The sequence below is a fragment of the Lissotriton vulgaris genome, chromosome 12 (assembly GCF_964263255.1).
Source record: "Lissotriton vulgaris chromosome 12, aLisVul1.2, whole genome shotgun sequence".
NCBI classification, from domain to species: Eukaryota; Metazoa; Chordata; class Amphibia; order Caudata; family Salamandridae; genus Lissotriton; species Lissotriton vulgaris.
This window is the reverse complement of record NC_141700.1, coordinates 248,019,029-248,041,119: the sequence shown is the minus strand read 5'-3', so window position 1 is coordinate 248,041,119 and position 22,091 is coordinate 248,019,029. Positions and strand designations below refer to the sequence as shown.

General features: G+C 45.3%; 1 protein-coding gene across 2 annotated transcripts in view; it reads left to right on the top strand.

The window, feature by feature from the left end:
• Positions 1–22,091, top strand: part of LOC147673876 (cytochrome P450 2D6-like) — a 429,037-nt gene that overhangs the window by 189,202 nt on the left and 217,744 nt on the right. The window lies entirely within an intron of this gene.

Below are 22,091 nucleotides of genomic sequence, written 5' to 3'. Positions count from 1 at the left end.
CCAACAATGAAGCCTCAACTGGATCATGGAGCGGACAATCACTATACTATGCAATATCGCGACTCGAAAGAAGAAAGAGTCACAATACTATGCACATCCTATAGTTGAATTATCATTGTTTTACAGCGGTCTCACTCTGCATTTGGTCTTATGGAAGGGCAATAGTTTTCAGTGTATGGGTCTTATCGCTCGTCTTATTTCTAATTAGAAAATCTAGAAACCAATTTTGGTCTGTGATGTATATTGGACAGACCTCCGTCATCCTAGGTGGAATGGTCTAGACTGATGTCAATCTAATTCGGATGTAGCAACTCTCATAATGACATCCATGGTATGTCTTCATTCAATCCTACTTTATCGGTGTTAGGTTTTATATACCCATTTTTGTTCTTTGGCAAATAGGTATTTGCTGACATCTGTCACGTGCTCTGGAATGAATGGTTGCTCTACAACCGTCCAGGTGAATTCTGTTGGGCCATGTCCAGGTTGCAAGATATGAGCTGTAAGATGAGTCGCTTGTTTGCGGCACCACTCCAGGAGGATGACACTTTTACCAGGCATGCCACATTTTGTGTTGGGCTGCGCAGGATGTGGAGGCCCCCATTGTGCCCGGTTGGCCCATTGTTCATTTTCATTGTTCTCTGCTCTTTTTGTCTTCTCTTTTCTCTGTTCTCACAGGTCAATCTTTCTCATGGGGGGGGCATCACCATTACACACTAAAGTCACAGGCGGGACTTGGGATATGGGTTCCATGAGCAATGTATTAGCACCCAAGGTGCCCACCTTAAGCACCCACGCATATGTTGGAAGATATTAAACTGATATACCTGAATGTTCGGGGTATAAATTTGTCCAATAAACCCAAAGAAGTTTGGCGATACATACTACAGCATGACCCAGACGTTATCCTTCTGCAGGAGACCCACTTGCTGCAAACAGACTGTCACCTCATGGCACACTGCGCTATCCAAAGCGCTTCTGGGCACAGACGACCTCGAAGTCACTACGAGTAGGCATTTTGTGCAAGGTGGGCTTCTATTCTTCTGACGCTTCATCTCCTTAATGGATCAGCGGAAGCTTATCCTCCTCAATATTTATGCCCCTAACACTTCCCAGGATATTTACTTCAGACGGGTCTTGAAAAAGAAGTTGGAGAGGGTGGATGGAGACATCTTGGTGAGTGGAGATTTTAACCTGGTGTAAGACCCCAGCCTTGACCATAGCAGAAGTACATTCCTTAACACTGGGGCCATGTCACAGCAACTCAAGTGCGATATGGGGAAACTAGGCCTGGTCGACGTCTGGTGCTACAAGCATCCTGACACAAGGGATTACTCTTTTTTCGCTCATGTTCACTCTTCCTACTCCTGCATAGACCACATCTTTACTACCCACTCCCTTCTCCTCCTTGTTATCACAGCGGATATGTGAGACAGGGCACAGGCTGCATGGCCAATGCTCTGCTGCCCTGGCATTGACCACCACACCTTTTACGGGACCCTTTTGATGTTGCCAAAATCTGGAAAAGCTTCGCTGAATACTTCTCATTCAATAATCTCTCTGACCTTTTGCTACACTCTCTTTGGGATGGTTTTAAAGCCACCATCCGGGGCACTATAACAACTATCACTATCGCGCAGAGGAGACAATCTAGGCTAGTTGAGTCCAACCTCAATGCCGAAATCAAACAACTATAGCAGCAGGACAAGGCCAACCCCTTCCATTGTGCCAACCGGCAGTTGCTGTGCTGAGGGGCCAACTCCACGCACACAGAACGGGGAATGCGGAACGGGCACTTCTGGCATTAAAACTGCTCTGCTATGAGGAGGGTGAAAAGGTGGTTAGGATCTTGGCCCGCAAGCTCTGCTAACTGTACGCTAGGGCGCACATCACTAAGCTGAGGTCAGAGGATGGCAACTAGGTGACCGCTTCCAATACTCAGAAGTTGGCCCGGGGTAACGACGGATGGACTAGAGTGTTGCCTCATGCCCTGAGCTGTTGCCAGGAGCAGTGGGTATCATCCCAATTTGATACTGAAGTGCAACACCTATACCGGTAGTGGCCACATAAAAATACTACACAGGTATAAGGTTGTATCGGTTTACACAATTTGTGTCATTTCTCTTTTTTCTTATTACTTGGTCCTGAAAAAAGCCACGCCTATTATAAGATATAGGTTCGCTGAAACATGTAGACCTTCTCACCTAGCGCGCTTTATTTAGATCGCGCTTCTAATGCTTTTTTATTCTTAACACCACGGGATACCCAACATTTATCTCTCTCCTGGTAGTCAATTTTAAATACACTTATTATACACACTGCACTACATTTTGCCACCACACTGCCTTATGCTTCATCGATCTTAGGTGATATAGCCCTAGATTATATCAGAACATCCCCAAGCTCCTCCTTTACATCAGTAATGAGTGGTAGCTCCTTGGTTGCACTAGTTTGCAGCCAAGAGGAGATCCCAAATGATGAAGCATGCCACTTCGGTGGGTGATGGGATTCCGTCCTCTTAATTGAGAGTCCCCTTTTTTAGTGTTTCCTCCTGGGGTATGTACAGTCCATACGTCTATCTATATATATCTTGGTCCTAAGACCCGCGGATTTTCTGTTGTTAATATATACAGTTTGGGGAGTTATCCATGCAGGTCTGTAAATATCCCTTAAACTCTCTTTTCTCTTGATAGCAGAGGGAGACAAGTGTCAGAGTTTTTATGAATAATACCAAAAGCTTTACTCGCAGTAAGAACCTCACCCAGAGATAATCAAGTCTTACTTGGACTCTTGTGTATGGGAGTTGCTGCCTCCCTGCCATGCCACCCTTCTTGACAAGCCAATCACAGACAAGGAACTGAAAACTGCGGTGGCTGCTCTTCCCATTAGTAAGACACCTGGCCCTGATGCACTCCCTGTCGCCTTTTATTGGCTATTCATGCCCGACCTGCAAGATCACCTGGTCCGCTTGTTAACTCCTTTTCCGACGCATCGGGAATCACACCCACTATGGTCTCTGCCGAAATTTCTCTTATCCACAAAGCTTGCAAGACCCGGCCTCTTGCTCCTCCTACCGCCCCATTGCCTTGCTCAATACAGACGCTAAACTGTTCACTAACATACTGGTGCAGTGTCTGGAGACCTTTCTCCCAGGTCTTATTGCGCTGAACACAGTCGGCTTCACCCTCCACAGGCAGGGAGTGGACAATGTCGCCGAATAGCGCACTTAGTGGGAAAAGCAAATCGCCATATTTTCCCTGCATGCCTTCTCTACCTAGACGCAGAGAAGGCGTTTGACAGGGTTAATTGGTCCTTCCTACGCGTGGTCCTTGATAAGATCGACTTAGACCCAGAAATTATCTCAAAGATAATGGCCTCCATTGGCCAGAATCCGGGTCAATGGGGAGCTAGCAGACCACATCACTATAAAGAGAGGCACGCAGCAGGGGTGCCTTTTGTCCCCCCTGATGTTTGCGCTGGCAGTGGAACCCCTAGCTATAAAGATCGGCAGCTCCTACGATGTGAAAGAAGGGCTACAACACAAGATTAGTCTATTCACAGATGACCTTCTCCTCACACTTACTCAGCCCAAAACCTCCCTCCCCAAGGTGTTTACTGCCTCTGAGCTTACGAGTAAGCATCAGGCTTCCGGATAAATGTGACTAAATCATTTGTGCTTAACTCGACCATGCCCCCCAAGTACTTCTGGCACTGCAGCACCTGGCCCCCTTTCAGTGGTACCCTGACTCGATCAAATACTTGGGACTCACTATCACACCAACACTCTCAACCTGGTCAGACGCTAACTGGCCTCCCCTATACCGGGCAATCTTGTCTGATCTCCAGAGATGGAAACCTCTGCATGTGTCCTGGCTCGGATGTGTGAATGTCGGTAAAATTAACATATTACAGCGGGTCCTGTATCTCTTTCAAAAGCTGCCTACAGCAATCCACCAAGATGCTATCTTGCGTTTGCAACGCAAAGTGTGTACTTTTATCTGGAACGGCAAATAACCCTGCATATATAATGCATTGTTAATGCTCCCACAGGAAAGGTGGGGACTAGCATGCCCTAACCTACTAGAATACTACTGGGCCACCGACCTGCATTACATTTCAGAGTGGGTTGTTCAGGAAAGCGCCAAAGAGCGGCTCCACATGGACAGAGCAGTGGTGTACCATCCACTGTGAGACCTAGCATGGCTGACCTAACACGCAAGACCCCGAAGTGTGTACACTGCCACTCCTACTTGCACAGTACTGGATATTTGGGACAGCAAGGCACTCAAGAGGGGCCTGACCTCCTTTCCCTCCCCAAACATGCCGATTGCACACAATCCTGACTTTCCCCCGGCACTCTCTCCCCCAATCATTCTGTAAGTGGGGCGATGCTGAATGCCGTACGCTCAGCGACCTATTTACGGGAGTTACCATGAAATCCTTCACACAGTGCAAGGCGGACTTCCTACTCACAGATGCTTCCCAACCCCAATATTGCAATCTGTGGCACTGGGCACGACGTTCCTCAGTGTACCCTGATTTTGTCTGACCATATACCTTCTTCGAGACACATGTCCGTGCCTTTGCGGGCTCTAAAGGTCTCATATCCAATACCTATCAGGTTCTGCAGCGCTCGGCGCCCCCTTACTGACACCTCTACCAGCCGGCATGGGAGACTTCAGTGCAAACAGAGATTACGCCTAAACAATGGGAGTCACTATGGCGGGACATGCACAAGACATACTACAGTCTCTCACTCAGAGAAACAGCTTACAAACTGATGTTTCAATGGTATCTCACCCCATCACGCCTCTCTGGCATCTACCCGGGCACATCCTCTCGCTGTTGGCGCTGTAGGGAGGAAGGGGGGACTTCCAACATGTGAAAAAAAAACCTAGGCAATTTACTTTTTGCTTGTCAAGTCTTATAATCGAGAGGCAGAAAAAATTAATGACATATATAGAAAAGTTGCTTTTTATTAATTCAATTAAAAGTTTATACACAAAAACACATCATTTAAAAAGATGTATGACTCAGAAGTAAAGAGCTAATACATCAACAACGAAATTCATTAAAATAATACAGACAAATTTTGGTTTCAAAATAAAAAACACAGTGGCACAATATTTTTATCGGCGCGCGTTTCGGCGACCAGCGCCTTCTTCAGGAGTAGCCACGTATTACCTATAAAATACAAAAAAATATACATACATGATAGATACATTTAAACTCATTACAAAAAAGCCACAACAAAGATAAAATACATAAGCAATTTTGCAAAACCTTCACGTCGAATCTTTCAACATTTCATCAAAAACAGTGATTCAACACCTCTCATTTTTTGACAAGCAAAGAAAGACTAACCAAATATGTCTAGTCTTTGACATTTAATAATTTCATTGCTCAGAGTCTCAGAATGGGATCACCAATTTGTTATAAAAGGGAAGCATGTAGAACTCAATGAATCAAAACGTCCAAGTGTTCTATGTATCATATTCTAATTATAATGGCCAAAAACATTGGTATCCACATTACATTTGAGAAGAATCAGGATGTTACATTCATATCAGAGGTTTTCCGATTTATAAATTGAAAGTATTTTTCATAGCTTATAAATAAATGATTTTAATAATGAGAATTATATACATTGTTATTCAAACAAGTACTTACTGAATAGTCACAAAGTACCTCGATTGTCACTTCCCATCTGATCAAGAGAAGGCTTTCTGTAAAAATAAATTCATTATGTTTAAATATATGTTTTATTTTAATAAAAAATATACTATCTGTTAGGATGGAGATAAGTTTTGGTGACAGTTTAATAACTTTCTAGGTTATTCACCATTCCTTGAATACCTCGTGTTGAGTTTTAAATTTTCACGCAACACTCTAAGTTGTTATCTCATTTCTCGATCAGTAGAAAAGATGCTATTAATGAAGTAACAGATTTACTCTATGTAAGCTCTCATTTGGTGGTCTTGTATGGTTATCACAACCTACTGTAAAAATATCTGGGGCCACATCAAGGAGCTTGTGGGATTCCCCATTCCGTCCTCATAACCCATAGCCATTCTAGGCTTTTGGCCCTCCGACCTCCGTGCAATGACCCACGCTGACTGGAAACTCATTAGCTACCTTCTTCTCACCACGCAGCAGCTCATTGCACTTAGCTGGAAACAGCCTCTTGTAGGGTGACCAACCGTCCGTAAATTTCACGGACTGTCCGTAATTTGGACCTCACGTCCGTTGTCCGTGAGGATTTTTTTTACGGACGCCTTTTGTCCATTGCAGGGAGCCGCGCTGCTCCCCTGAGAGAAGCCTTAGCCCCCTGAGGGGGGCCTCCTCGCACTCCTCTGAGCCCATCGCAGCCCAACCCCGCCCATTGTCATTCTGTCTGTGGCTGATGGCAACATACAGAATGACAATGGGGCACTCTGGGCTGCAAAGCATGTGGTGGCCTCCACCTGATCTCCTCCTGCCTCAATGTACAGCAGGGCATTCTGTCAGATGGATAAAAGGTACAGTGCCTGTGCAGAAAGGTGAGAAATACACGTGAAACAAGTAAAAAAGAACGTGTTATTAGGGTGACAAACCGTCTGTAAATTTCACGGACCATCCATAATTGGGACCTCACGTCCGTTGTCCATGAGGATCCCTTTTACGCATGCCTTTTGTCTGTATGGGGCTGCTGATTGCCACATACAGAATGACAATGGGCCAGTCTGGCCTGAAAAGCCTGTGGTGGGCCTCCTCCAGCCTTGGGCATCCTGTCAGAAGGAAGAACTGTACAATATGCCCAGGCTGCTGAGAGAGAATAAAGGGGCATATTATCAAGCCTGTGCGCTAAAATTATCGCCGCTTTATCGGCCGAAAACGGCCGATAAAGCGGCGATAATGGGCTTGATAATATGCTCTATCGAATTCCAATCGAAGCACATGTTAGATGTGAAGACATCTAACATGGGCTTCGATTGGAATTCCACAGAGCATATTATCAAGCCCATTATCGCCGCTTTATCGGCCGTTTTCGGCCGATAAAGCGGCGATAATTTTAGCGCACAGGCTTGATAATATGCCCCATAGTTCCTCAAAATAAGGTAGTGAAAGAACTTTAAAAAAAAAAAAAGGATTATAGTTCTTTCACAGTCCCATCGTTTTAGAACTGATGCATTTTAAATATTATATTCAAGGAAGCCATTGTTTCTGCTTTTTTTATTTTATAAAACTAATAACATTTGACAAAGCCAGTAGTCCTGGCTTGTTGTAGGTGTGATTTATTATATATCTGGGTGCAATAACAGACTTTGCAGAAAACCAGTCGGGCGGCACACTTTGCTAAGCATAGATTTTTAGCCTAGGTGTTCTAAGCTACGCCCTTAATTACATCGAACACCCCCTTTGGAGAGACCCCACAATTTTGTGGGGCCCATTTAAAGCGTTGGAAACAACTCCATGCCACAGTCACCTCATGTCCTAGCACTGTGCATCAAGCATGACTGCCAAGGTTTCAGATTGACTATGTGCAAGAGCATCTTGAACCCCTCTCTTTGTTTTAGGAACCAAAGCGAGGGGTGAGTTCCTGATGGGTCTCTTCTGTCTGCAACTCTGCAGCCGAAGGCTCAGCTCACAATTAATGTGAAAAGGTGGATGAGAGAGTAAGTGAAGGGATGGCTGGATGGCTGGATGGATTAGTGAAAGGGTGAATGGATGAATGAAATAGTGAATGGATGGATGATGAGAGAAAGAATGGGTGGATGGATGAGTAAAATGATGAATTTATAAGGGAAAGGGTGAATGGATGGACAGATGTGTGAAGGGGTGGATGTAAGGATGGATGAGTGAGTGAAGGGGAGGGAGCATGGGCAAAAGGTTGGATAAAGAAGAGTGGATGGATGAGTGTACGGATAGATATGTTGAAAGGGTGGATGGGTGGATAATGGATTGATGAGTAAAAGTATTAATGGAGGGATGTATGAGTGAAATGATGGATGGAAGGATACATGATGGACAGGTTTGCTAATGGTTGAATATGCTTGGATCTGGATTAGCTGCATCTTATGCTTGCCACTTTACATTTCACAATGTCTATCCGAGCAGATCTTCCCAACATTTTCTCCCACCAAGCATGCCTGCGCAGGACCATGAATTGTAAACAAAATATCAGACTGGACAACTCAGTGCTGTAACCATATATATAGATTACTATCATATGAAATACCACCAAAGACCTGCACAGTTGATCAAAGCTGCGTGCATACTGAAAAACCGTGAAGTACACGATTGTTTCAACCTAATGTGAACTTATTTTGACTAGTGCTTAAATGGTTGTCTATTTACTTACTTACATACTATTGCGCAACCTCCTCTGATGTGTCTGTAAAACTTACCTTTTGTCCAGAAGTTTTGTCCTGAATTTTGACCTCCTGTCCTGAATTTTTGTCCTGAATTGTGACCCTTTGTCCTGAATTTTTACACTCACCGTCCTGAATTTGCACCCATGCCAGTTGGTCACCCTAGCCTCTTGCCTTTTCCCCCATGCTTTTGGGTTCTGACCTTGACCTGTGTTTTTCATTTTATGTTGTTGAAATGTGTTATACGTAAATATACGAAGTTGCAAAGCGCCCCCCTCTCTGCACCCACGGACACAAACAGCGGCAAGGTGCTATACTTGGGTGGCCACTTTCCTAATGGTCACAACCCGTCTGACTCATTTAAAGCATGCCAGACGCCTATTGGTCCACCATTGCTCTGCATATGCTAATACAAACAAGTTTACACACTCCTATGAGCCCAATAAAGTTGCTTACTGTTGACTTTCATTCAAGGTTAATCCACGGAATTAAATGCAGTCTTTATAATGCATGGTTAACGTGTGGCAGAGAGGTGTACTTATACACCACTGAGCGCTTGAGGCTTTCTTATTCTCATAGCTCGCAACATGTTTAAAATGTACTGTGGCATTGTATGACCTCCTTTTCTTCCTTCTTTATCTGCATTGTAATGGCTATTATGACCAACCATATATGCTAAGATGCCCTTCTTTAGGGACTTGTTGTAGCCTAGAGGCACCAAAAGAGTATTGGAAGTCGACTGTTTGTTGTCTGTGTCTTGCGTGCTGAAAATAATAAACAGACTATGAGTTAAAAAAAAAAGAAGTAGGACGCGAAGTCGTTTTTTACTGTAGCAAGGCTATCTCTCCCTTTTACTAAGACTGGGCTACCTTATTGTCCTTGTAATTGTAAATTGTATTTATATAGCATTTATCACCACTGAAGTGGTGTTGAAGCATCTGTGATGAGTAGTAGGCTACTCCTGAACCCAATTTTAAAGGCTAATGGCAGATTAGTAATACATGCTTTTTTCCTATTGAATTATTTGTGTTAGGTTTGTGCTCTTGTGTGTTTAGTTGAGTTTAGAGTGGGAATAGAATGATGGGAATAGATTTGAAAGAGGAAGTCATAAAAATGCTTTGTAAGTAGTGGTCACTTGTGCCTGCTAGTTGGCTGAAATGGTTAAAAAGAAGGGGGAAGTTTGAGTAGGAAGACTGGGAATTCATAGTGGTCAGAAAGGTCAGACAAAGGAGAGGTGGTACAAAGGTTGAAAGGGATCCTTTGTTTTTATAACAAAACTGAAATGAACTTACACATACTGACACTTGGTATAGTTTTAGTGGCTTGTATAAACACCTCTATTTAAATGCCTATATGTACATAGAAGAAGCAATATTTACATGGTCTGATGTGCACATTTATCTAGTAGTGAAGTAAGCATTTTTTTTTATTTAGTTTCAAATAATTGTAATTAAATTATACAGGCATATATACATAGGACACTTTTTAAAGTTTTAGTAGCAGGCATAAACCATTCTATATATACACCTACATGTACATAGCAGCAGCAATTTTGACATGGTTCGATGTGCGCATGTATCTTGTGGCATAATATCAATTTTTCTCCTTATATAAATGTATGTATGTATTACAGGTAGCATAGCTCAACATATAATGACACGTATAATGACAATTGCATCTCCATACAGTGAGAAGCATAGTTTGTCATGTCTGAGAATAATGTTGTGGTACACAGTTGTGCATGCGAGTATAGTCGTCATGTGAGGAAGAGCCAGCTCTTAACTAATCTTCTGAAGCTGAAATGGTTGCCAGTGGATTTTATGTTTGTGAGTGATGAATTCCATAGTTTGGCTGCTTCAACGGAGAAAGATGTTCCACCTGTGTTTTTTTTCTTGCATGTAGGAATTTTGAGGCGGGGAGCCATTCTCAAGTACAGTGTCTTATGTTGCATGTCTATGTTGATTTTCTTCATAATGATGTGTGGTCCTTTGTCATGCATTGCTTTGTGTGGGATACAAACCAGCTTGAAGGTGGATCTTCTGCCAACTGTTAACCATTGTAGGGCCCTCACGGCATGTGAGATGTGTGCTTGTGGCTTTACGTGTGGGTGGAGTCTAGCAGCAGAGGCGGCTGGCAGTGGGAGGGCATGATGCGTCCAACTCATCAAAAATGCACTGCTCTCCTAACGATGTTGGTGTTCACAAGCAGGAAGGACGCTCCTCTGCCATTTAGGAGTCGCCCCTGTCTAGCAGCAGCGTTCTAAATTCTCTGTAATCTTCTCATAGTTGAGAAAGATGTGCCATGATATAGACTATTCACATGATCCAGTTTCGAATAATACAGTTTTGATAGTACAAGCGAGTCAGTAGCTTGAATCTTGTGGGGGAATCCTAGTTATGGGAAGATGCCTTTTCATCGCAGGGAAGCTTGAGTTGGTTACCTCATCCACTTGTGAATTAATTGATAGCTTTGTGTCTATGGTAATTCTGAGGTTTCTTTCCTCCTTATATATTTTCAGTGGTGGTCCTAGATCATTAGGCCATGCCCAGAGAGAGTCATAGGTGTTTTTAGTAGCTTCAGCTGAGTATTTGGATTTTGGAGGTATTCAACTTGAGGTGGGCCCATGTCATTCATTGGTCCGGAGACAACAGGAGATATTTGATGTTCCAATGTCCTTTTGGCTATCCAATTTCAGAAGCATCTATGTATCATCTGTGTGAAGGTTGTGTGAAGCTGGTGAAGGAATTTTATACAAGTCTTTATTGGCACACCTCGCATTGTGGATTTGGCAGAATTAGTTTCTTGCTTTTTTTAATATCAGATTGTATATTCTGTTGTGTCTGTGCAGGAATATCTTGTCTTGAGGGTTGCTTGTTTTTGTGCCAGTTGCATTGAAGCTTAGCAATTTCTTTTTTGATCTTTTTTGATTCTTCATTCATCCAAGGGGTATGTTTACTTTTGTTGTGCATAGATATTCCAGAGGAATTAAGAGATCAAAATACCAATGCTACTGGCTTTGCTGCGAAGTGCGAGCAGCGTCCTAGGCTTCCCAGCTTCTTCCTGGTTACTCCCGTTTGGGAAACCAATTGCAGAGGGCGAGGGGTGGAGCCTAGGCTGCTACTGGCCATTAATGCCGGTCACAGCGCGGGAGCGGGCATGTTAGGACTTTGCCGCTACCCATCTTGCCACATCTTTTTAAAACTGTGTGAATTTGAATTTGCTTTTATGTATTTGTAATGTAAAATACACACGTTACTGGCTTTGCTGCGAAGTGCGAGCAGTATCCTAAGCTCCCCAGCTGCTTCCTAGTTATTCCCATCTGGAGCAACCAATTGCGGATGGTGAGGGGCGGAGCCTAGGCTGCTACCGGCCATTAATGCTGGTCGCAGTGCGGGAGCACTGAAGGCGCGCCAAAGGCAAGTCCATCTGTGCCCGTCCGCGGATGTCCGGGGCCTGGGGCCAGTCACAATGACCAATTTTAAAAATATACCTTGCAGAAACTAAAACTTCTCCGGGCATCCAAGCATCCACTCAATCCCGCTGTCTGCCCCATTTTGACTCAAAACCAGATTATGGTACAACGGGTGTCCTTTCCTGATTTCGCACATCGCACACACTACCCTAACCAGCCACAGAGACAGGATAGACATTGGCACTCTGACCGATCCATTTTTTATTTAACCCTTTCCGTGCGTCAGCTGGCCGCCGGCCGTCTGACGTCATGGTGGGCGTGTGCTAGCAATGTGTCTGGGAATGTTGCATTGTTAGGTGATGGTTTGTAGAGAAGGAGAAAGAAACTTAAAAAGGATGGGATAGGGTTAATCTGACATCTAGGGCCTCCGGACCTTATAAAGAAACATCCTCAGGATTGGGGAGATTTGTTGTTTTGTCAAATGTGATAACTGAGCCTCCTCCTCATTTACCTATACAATTTCCTGTTACAGTTTGACATCCTGGTGGAACAGCTTCATACAATACGTGTGCCTTACTATAACCCCCTCCCACCCCCTAGCCATGATACAGTTATAAAAAGTAATTCAGGTTTTGTGCCCATCAATAGGTCAAATGGGGGGACCTTTTTTTTAATGGATTGAGCATTTATCAGTAGGCAGTCTAAATAATCTATTTTTGGAACCGATTTGAGTTTCTGCTGAAGAAAAGTGAGTATTGTCCTTCGAAGCTGTTTTTATCATTTTCTTCTTCCAAAAGGCTTAGAAAATATTGTTTAGCATCTGAGTGTGTGGATGATCGCAAGTCTGCCTGAAATTGAGGGATGGTCTGTGGAGTTATGTGTGAAAGGTAGGCTTGTTTTTCGATAGACAAAGGAATAGGAAGTTATGACGAGTGTTGTGGAGTTGGTTTTTTTTTGCATATGTTGTGTAAGTATTTAAGGTGAAAGGTGTACGAGTGAGAAGTGGTGGCAGAGCATGAGGGTCATGCTTTATGGCTCTGAATTGAGCAATAGACCTGTGAGTGAGTGTTGTTGTGGGTTTGTGGATTGAGCGATTGTTGCACGGAGAGTATGAGGTAGAGATGGATTTAAATGTGTGGTATTTCTGCTGGTATTCAGAAAAGAGTGGATGCGTGCTGTTATGTTGGACTGGTGGGGAGTTAAGGTGTGAGATTTTGCTCAGATACATTTCGTATGTTTGGTTTTGAGTTTGTGGGGTAGCATTATCTGGTATGTTGGTAGTTACATGAGGTGTGATTTGAGTTTGAAGGGCTGGTGAGTTGTGTTGAAGTAGAGGGGGTGGGATTGTGTGAAAGAGTAGAGTCTGTATAGTGTGAGAGTGTAAATATTTGTTTTTGAAAGATGGTTGTAGGCTAAGAAAGGGGATACATTTTTTTTATTGATGGAGTGGAGTGTTAAAAGAGTTTTGTCAAAGGTGGTGTCTCTTGGTTGCTGTGCCACTGGATTCAAGCTAGCCTGGCTGCTGAGGGGTGATACCCTGAAACTGGTCACAGGATGCATGTTTCCAGTCTAGGGAGGACTTGGCTTAGCAGTTCTGGTCGGACTGTAGTAGGTAGGTATAAGGCTTTATTTCGATAAAAACATATCATTAAAAGCACAGCCTTGTACAGCAACTTAATAACCACAACTGGCACAGTACTCGAGTTACAATTCAGTTAAAAATAATGTACATTTGGGATTAAAAACTACATAAAATAGTTAAATATAAAAACACTGATTATATAATTTCATTAAGCCTTTTGGATCTGATGGACCAAGCCCATCTTAAAAATTTTGACAGTCCGCATACATACAAGGGCCGAGTGTTTGACATCAGAATTCGCAATGCTACAATTTGATGTCTAGTGCCTAGCTCTCTGCATGTTGGTTTTAACCAGCAGTTTCTCGGTTATTTGTAAGCCGGACATTCAAACAAAATATGAGCAACTGACTCTACGCTAGTCGTACAAATTGGGCAAAAAGGAGAAGTTTGCAACAGGACTTTCCAGCGTGCAGTCAGTTCACCTTCTGGGAGGGTTCCTACCCTGAATTTAAAATACAATGCCCGATCAGTTGGCTTCAAAATAATATCAAGGTAGGGTGCGTGAACTGCCACGTCCTTAGTCCTCAGAAACTCGATGGCTGCTCTGCCCTGTTTCGAGTCAAAACCTGCTTTTGCTGGATACCCAGCTCCAAAAGAGTTTCTTTAGGACAGCTTTGGGGGGAGCAGATCTAGATACCCAGGCATCCCCAAGCCCCAACTCACCAAGCAATAATTTCACATCTTTAAGCCACCGGATTTTGGACCAACCCGGCATCGACATTACTTCCAACAGCCCATCTGCATAGTTCGCTAATTCTGGGACTCGCCATAGCCGGGCCCATAATAGGAGCGGACGGATTTGGGCCTGGTCTTTAATCGAACGGCACCCCATGTCGACTAACAGTGTTAACGTGGGGGTACTCTGTGGGAGGGCCATCAAATCCTTCAAGAATTTGTTCTCAGATCTGGATAGCTGGTCTATGTTACATGTACCCCACAGTTCTGCCCCATAAAGGGTCGCACTGACTCCTCTCGCCTTATAAATATCTATAACCGGGGCGATAGGTTTGGTTGAAGAAGAGCGCTGTTCCTTAAGGAGTGCCCCCACTACCCTTTTGTGGCCTAGTAACATCTTCTGTAGGTGTGGATTTCACTGCATTGTATCTGAAATGCGGATACCTAGGTAGTCAAATTCCGCAACCCTTTCCAGGGGCTCAAGGTTCAGGGCCGGCGGTTGTCCGAGTTTTTTAGGGGGGTTCAACACCAGGTATTTGGTCTTGTCTGTAATAATTATAAGCCCTCTGCTGGTACAGAAGGACTGGAAACTATCCAGAAGGCTCTGTAAGCCCACAGGGGACTTGGAGATGAGGAGGGTGTCGTCAGCGAATAGGAGGGTTTGTATTTGCTTGCCCGCCAGGGAAGGTGCATCAGATGGATTTCTCAATAAGTGTTCCATTCACATAAAGTGAGAACAGAGTGGGGGCAAGGACACATCCCTGGCGGACACCCCTATTCACTGGAATTCTGTTAGACTTCTGGCCCTGAGTACTCCACCTCACCTGTGCAAAATTTCCAATATGGAGCCTCACCAATATTGACAAGATGTACGCGGGCATCCCCATTTCGGACAGTACCCCCCACAGGCGATACCGGGGCACCAGGTCAAAGGCAGTCTTTAGGTCGATAAACGCAAGATAAAGACTTCCTTTACCTAATAGGACCACCTTCCAGTATATGAGCAGTAATGTAAATGCTTTTTCGATGGTCCCTGTGCCGGACCTAAAGCCTGCTTGATAGTCCGAAAGAATTTTATTATCGTCAACCCACTGCAACACTCTACAAAGAACCACCCTTCCAGCGACCTTCTGTGTAGAGTCGATTAAACTTATTGGGCTGTAATTGGCAGGGTCGTCCCGACGCCCCTTCTTAAAAATTGGGATGACCTCTGCCCCTTCCATTAGTCTGGGATTGCCGCGCCATTATTGATGGCATTAAGTAAAGTTGAGATAAGCCTCCCCCATTCGACATAATTGAGACGGAGCAAGTCCCCCGGTATCCCGTCTGGGCCTGCTGCTTTATGTGGTACTAGAGATTTGATCACGTTTTCCACTTCCTTTGCTGAAAAGAAATGGCCTTCACCCTCCCCTATGGGGTCCGTCGAAGTTGGTAAGGTCGGACCCTGTCTATCATCCAGGTGGGTGGTATATAGAGTCGAGAAGTGATTAAACCACATTTGGCCAGTGATGTTGCACGTGATAAGAGTATTATCGGGCCTATTCCTAGCCCTTACTAGGTTCCAGAACCCACTAGAATCCCTCCCCGCACTAGCTACCTTTAAGTCATGCCAGTACTGGTCCTCCCACTCTTTCTTTGCTTCGTCAATAGTCATCTTGTAGTCCTTCCTAGCCAGCTGGATCAGCTCTGGGTACTTACATTAACTGCTTTAATAAGTGCAGATTTCATTTGTCTGCATTTTTTAGTGTACCAGCCCGGGTTACCCTTGGGTCTCTGGCGCTGAGGGGTACCTCTGCTTTGCACTAGGAATAAGTTGCCCAATGCCTTAATGGTATCACAAAAAAATACAGATACTCCGAAGAATCCAGGGTGACAGTGTTCGGCTTAGTCTGGGCCGCTGCCAGAAGGGCCCATATGTTCTGGACTTTCCCCTCATCCAGGGCAACTTTGCACCATTTGAGGCGCCTCCCACAGTTTGATGGACAAACTTCTGAGGTTGACAATATTTTAGTTGGTTCAGTCGGACCATTTACACACGGCCACAAGGGGTGCAAGGTCAAAGAGAGCGGATTATGGTCACTATCCACAGTTGTCAAGACTTCTATATCGTGCATGAGGCTCCAAAGCTTGAAGTCGAGGAGGATATAGTCTATCCTTGACAAGTGGTCAACCCTGTTAAACGTGTGGGCTCCGAAAGGGTCCGAGATGGTTCTGTCATTTACTGCCCTTAATCCAAATTCCATGGTCAAGGTGTTCAACTGAATGGCCCATTGGGACCACCTCTTTTTAGGTTGGATTGTTAATGAGGGTATACCCCTCCTAGCGTCCAGATCGTTGATGTCCAAGATGTCCTCTGCAGCAAGGGGCTCAAATGTACAATTGAAGTCCCCCGCGACCAGGACATGCATGCTATCGGGACACTGCCTAAGTTTGTTTTCGATGATAGTGACTGTGGGAGATGAAGAACCACCTTTAGTGCCCCTAGCATAAATATTAAATATTTCTAGAGTACGCCCTCTCCGGGGCCCCCTGGCTGAGATTCTTAATATATCTGGAGAGTTAGTTTGTTTTTGCACAATTTGACAACCCAGAGAGATACTAACCCATATAAGAAGACCACCTAAGGGGCGACCTCTCCCTGTAGGGGGGGGGGGAAACTGCTGGTACAAAATAAGTGGTATAGCCGACCTTATGGCAAGGCTCCATACTCCAGGTCTCTTGGAAGATACATATCGCAAAAGACTCAATCAGAGTATTCCATTCGGGAAGATCTAGTTTCCTGTAGATACCGGCTATATTCCAGCTGAGGATCCTGAAAGCGGTGTCAGCTACAGCTGGCTCCAGAAAGGGCAGTGTGGCAAGCATGCTGGACCTAGTTTGAGTCTCCAGTAGCATGCCCTCTGCCTCAACAGACCTCCGGCTGATCTGAGTGGGTGGGATATCAGAAACTGGCATATTCATGGGGCTAAAGACATTTAAAGAAGAGGTACTGTCAGAGATGTGGGTAGGCCTAAGAGGTACGCTGGACTCCCTCAACTCTCTAATCCTAGACATATCCGCTACAATTGATAACGTTTTGTCAGGGGGGTGAACGCCATGTCAACAGCCACGGACCATCCCAGGGGCATCTAGGCCTGCGTTTGAAACAGAGGCCATATGGGTGTAATAGTTGTTAGGGAAGAAACCGCTTTGCCTCCCACCCCAGGACTGGTGGCGAACATTCGGGGGACGTGCTGATTGCAAATGAAAATAGCTTAGATTGAATGTGCCAATTCCTCTACTACCGTGGCCATACTGTTGGTTGTAGATAAACCTTGCGACCCGGGCATCCCTGAAATTGACCAAAATGCAACCCCCCAAAGCATCTTTGGTCCTATTGCCAACCCAACTGACCCTTCTAACATGGAGAACCTGACCATCAAGTTGGCTTGGGAGAGGTCTATTCTCGTTTAGCCAATGCGTAGTTTTGTTTTTAAGTTCAAAGTATGAATCTAGTTTGCCGGCCTTGAGCTGCGGGACTCCAGTAAGCACAGCTACATAAGCCAGGCATTCTGGCGGTAGGTTAAAATGGGGTGGGTTGGTGTCTCCATTCGCAACCGGGATGAGCTTTTTGGGCTAATACAGGTAGAATGCAACTGTGTCCCCCTCTTTTACTTGAGAATGTATTAGTTTCCTGACTCTGCATAGGTACACTTTGGTAGGGACCTTTTTGCCCTAAGGCCATAGTCGGTTTGGAGACTGACCTAGTTTGCTGGGCACAGTGAGATGGTACAACTGATACTACAGCATATATTCCCGACGTGGGCCCATGAGGCAACCTCAGGCATTATTGGTACCCTCGCCTCTGAGGATGTAAGATCCACCAGTTGGTTTTCCTTCGGTTCACACACATCCTGCCTGTTCTTAGAATGTAATTTGATTAATGACTTGAGGGAGAATTTTTTTTCGAGAGTGGCTTGCTCAAATCTGTCCAGCCTCTCTGTCAATACCTTCACCCTCTCAAGTACAGGGAGTATCAGGCATTTCACAATTTTATCTATCTGGGCAATGGGGGGAATCTGGGATAAAGTGCCTAAGATAGGGGTTGGCTTTGGGCTAGCATTCTCCGGCTCACTTGAGATTCGCATAGTCTGACCACCGGTGACAGATTTTTCTCCCCCTCTAGTTGACATGAGTTTCTCTGGCCTCCCAGACCCCAACGATTTCTCACTTCCCTTAGAAATTTTTGCCTTAAACTTCTTAGAGGTTTTAAGACATCAACCCCTTTGGCCACTTATAGCTCTTTTCCTTTTGATGGGTGCTAATCTTGCACCTGCACCAGTCTCTGGCATTAATTGCACAGGAGAGCCCTCTGGGATTATAGAGTTACTAGTAGGGGCGTGTTCCTCAATAAGTGAGGCATGACCCGATGCAGGTGGAGTGACCAATTGCCTGGGAGATTCTAGAACATTAAGCCTCTCCAGGCTAGCCCGTATAGTGCATGGATTTGGTAGGGCTTTACCAGGGGTAACCCCTTCAGTATGCTCATTGATATTAGCTGGTGAGACCGCCAATGCTAGTGGCCCTAGGGAGAAGAGCTGGTGGTGTGGTTAAGGGGTTCAAGTGAGAGCCGGTGCTCTGTGATGGCAATTTCCTTTTCAAGGACCGAGTATGCTCGGGTGATGAACTGATCAAGTGTGCCACTAACACAGCCTCCCCCCACCGCCAACCCTTTCCAGAGCGGGTTGACATTGGCATGAGCAATACACTTGACCTGATATGGCACAGAAGACCCAAGGAGCAAAAATATGGTGCAATGCAAAATACAATACAGGGCGTCCAAATACCTATTAGATGACCGTGGGTTATACTAGAGGTTAGAGGGGTGGCCCAGCCCGGCCCACACCGGCCCCGGCGCGGCCACAGACGTTCCTGCCCTTGTCCCAGGCTTAACCCGGCGCGACCTGCGCGCGATCCCGCGACACGGGTGTGGCCGTTGATTTATGCGCCTCCTGGCGCGCGTGCGGGTGTTGGGGGCTTCCAGCCGCAGGGCCTTGTGGTTCTTGTCTCCCCCCCACTGCGGCCGCGCTCTGATGGTATGGAGCTGCGGTGGCAGGAGGAGACCTTGTGCGGCGATGCAGGCTCTGCAGTACAGGGCGGGCAACTTCCCAAACTGTGCCCCAGTCAATGGCGACCAACAAGGAGCGCGGTAGTGGCAGCAAGCAACAAGGTACAACTCCCGCTCCACCAGGGATGGCTGTTGATTTATGCGCCTCCTGGAACGGGTGCGGGTGTTGGCGGCTTCCGGCCACAGGGCCTTGTGGTTCTTGTGGTCCCCCTCGGTCTCCCCCCCACTGCGGCCGTGCTCTGATAGTATGGAGCTGCGGCGGCAGGAGGAGACCGTGAGCAGCAATGCAGGCTCTGCAGTACAGGGCGGGCAACTTCCCAAACTGTGCCCCAGTCAATGGCGACCAACAAGGAGCGCGGTAGTGGCAGCAAGCAACAAGGTACAACTGTTCCCATGAGGAGCAGGGTCAAGTTGGATTTGCATTTGGCTGGATTCAAACTATAGTGACGTAGTGAGCTAAAGAACGATGGATTTAGCCCAGATCTCTTGAATGGGGGTGAATGTTTGAATTATTCAGCATTCCATTCAGTCAGTTATTGCCACAGAACTATTACAGATGTGGGCACAAAGGCAAAGGTGTTCACAGGAAGCATAAGGACAGTGCCACAAAAAAGGTGGGCAGCCCTTCTGAGGTGGGAATGGACGTTTCATGGACCCCCAAACATCCGCCTGCAGATGGATGCAGTCACTGACTGCACCAGCCTTGAGGGGGATTTCTGTGCCCTCTTTAAAGTGTTGCTGCCTACACTCAAACATGGAAAGGCTTGGAAGTAGTAACTTTCTATTTAACAAAATGCGATGCCCCCAAGCTTGCCTCTTTCATGGTGCAGGGGTTTCATCATTATAGGCTGCACTATCCCGGTCTGTACCAGGCACCCCTTTTGAAAGGGGAACTATGGCTCAAACAGAGACAGTGCTCCCTGTGTATAATATAGACCCAGGAGTGGTGGGTGTGAAAATGTATGTTTGGAGATGGCAAGTTTCAATTTTAGGAAGGAATAAAGGTAAATATTCTGCAGATGCCATCTCTCATGGAGTTGGACAACAGATAGTGGTTAATCTGCTCTGTAAAGATCCTCAACACGCTGTATAACCAAAAGGGCCTCTAACAGACCGTTTTTTTGATCTGATTGTTTTCCAAGGTGGCGTATGAACGTAATAAATTAACTGCCGATATAGTGAATCTCAGATGGACACAAGTAACTCTTTATTGTGACCTAACAACAATGTTCTCTGATTTCAGTATATGAAAACATCAGTACTTCTCTAATTTCCAGTGTCCCTACATGAGAAATTGTAGATAGAGGAAAGCTTTAATGATGAAAATCCTTGCTGCATTCTATTTTCGTAAACAAAGCCTACGGGTGGGAGAGGGCCAAGGATGACCAGGAGAGGTGCACACGTAGCATTGCACCCAGCCGGGGATATCCTCAGAAGAGGCCAGGTGCTCGTGCCCCTTTGTGACCATCTTCTGACCAAGTCGGTGTTTGCTCCACTTTGGTCCATAGAGGGAGTCACCAGCCCAGTTTCTTTTCTCTCCCTGCCTCCTCTGGTTTCCTCCAAGTCTTCAAGTCTTGGGCCCTTTTTGTGGGTCCTGTGGAAGGAGACTGTTCAGAGTGCCTCTCAAGAAGGGGAGCAAATGTGGGGGTGATGTGAGACATGGGGATGAGGGACAAAAGGCTAAGTTTCGGGGGCTTAAGCAGACGTGTGAGATGTGGTTTGGTTGTTCTCTGGGACCCTTGTGGGAAGTCCAGCAAAAGTCCAGTGAGTGAGTCAGTGCGGCTTGAGGTCTGCGTTCCTCTCTCATTTCAATGTTCTGCCCCTTTTTGGAGGTATTTCAGCCTCAATCTTAAGATTGCCCCAATATAGAAAACTGAAAAACTGCCTTAGGAAACAATTTATTTGAATAAAAAGGCAGTACCCAGTCGAGAATCTGGATGGGGTATTGCTTGTTTTGACCACCTGAAACGAACAATTGGATTAAGCCAGATTATAAAATGGTGTGCAGAATTGCTAAATTACCAAATGTAGTACCAAATTTAATATTTTGGTGTATTTGACAGAGCCTAGTATCTTAAGGGTCCTGAGAGTGAACTAGACTTGTGTGGTGATCCATATATTTGTTGAAATTGTCTCAAGGCATCTCATCTTTCTTACAAAATTCACCAGGGGGCAAATGCACTTGAGTCCACGGCGAGTGTTGAGAAGAGGTCATGGTTAGGATTGTGATCAGTTCACAGTGAATTCTAGGGTTCATACAGATTCCCTTTATTTATCTGTCCTTCCGCAGGAAGCGAATGGCTTGCCTCTATCTCTTTTAAAGTTTCAAACACTTCAAAGGCTTTGAATCGTCAAAATAGCACTATTTCTACAAAACTCTAGAAGCAAGATTGGAACCCACTCTTGTCTTAATCCTGATATTGTCTGCATGCAAAGGCTGTTGAATGCCTAGTCGTGCTACTGTAATGAAAATAAGATCTCTATCAATGCCCCAAAGACAAAAATAATGGTTTATGGGTGAAAGAAAGTAAAAGAAAAAAGAAGATTTACCCTGGATCTGGTGAATATTGAGCAGGTAGCTAGCTTTAAATATCTAGGCATTCAGTTTCACTAGTGTGGCTCACCCTATGCCCAGCTAGAGGGGATGAAAGGAATGGGGGCAGCAATGACTATCAGCTTACAGAAACTGCTGAAACAAATGAGAGGGTCAGATTTGTCTGCAATATGTTGAGCCATCGAATCCAAATCAATACCAACACTGTCACATGGCTCGTGGATTTTTAAAGACAGTCTGGGTCCCTGGCTAGACGAGGCCCAGTGCTGTTGTGATAGAATATTATCCCAGCTGCCAAATGCCATCCCATCTTCACAAATTTACCTGGAATTCAACCTAAGTAAGCAAGG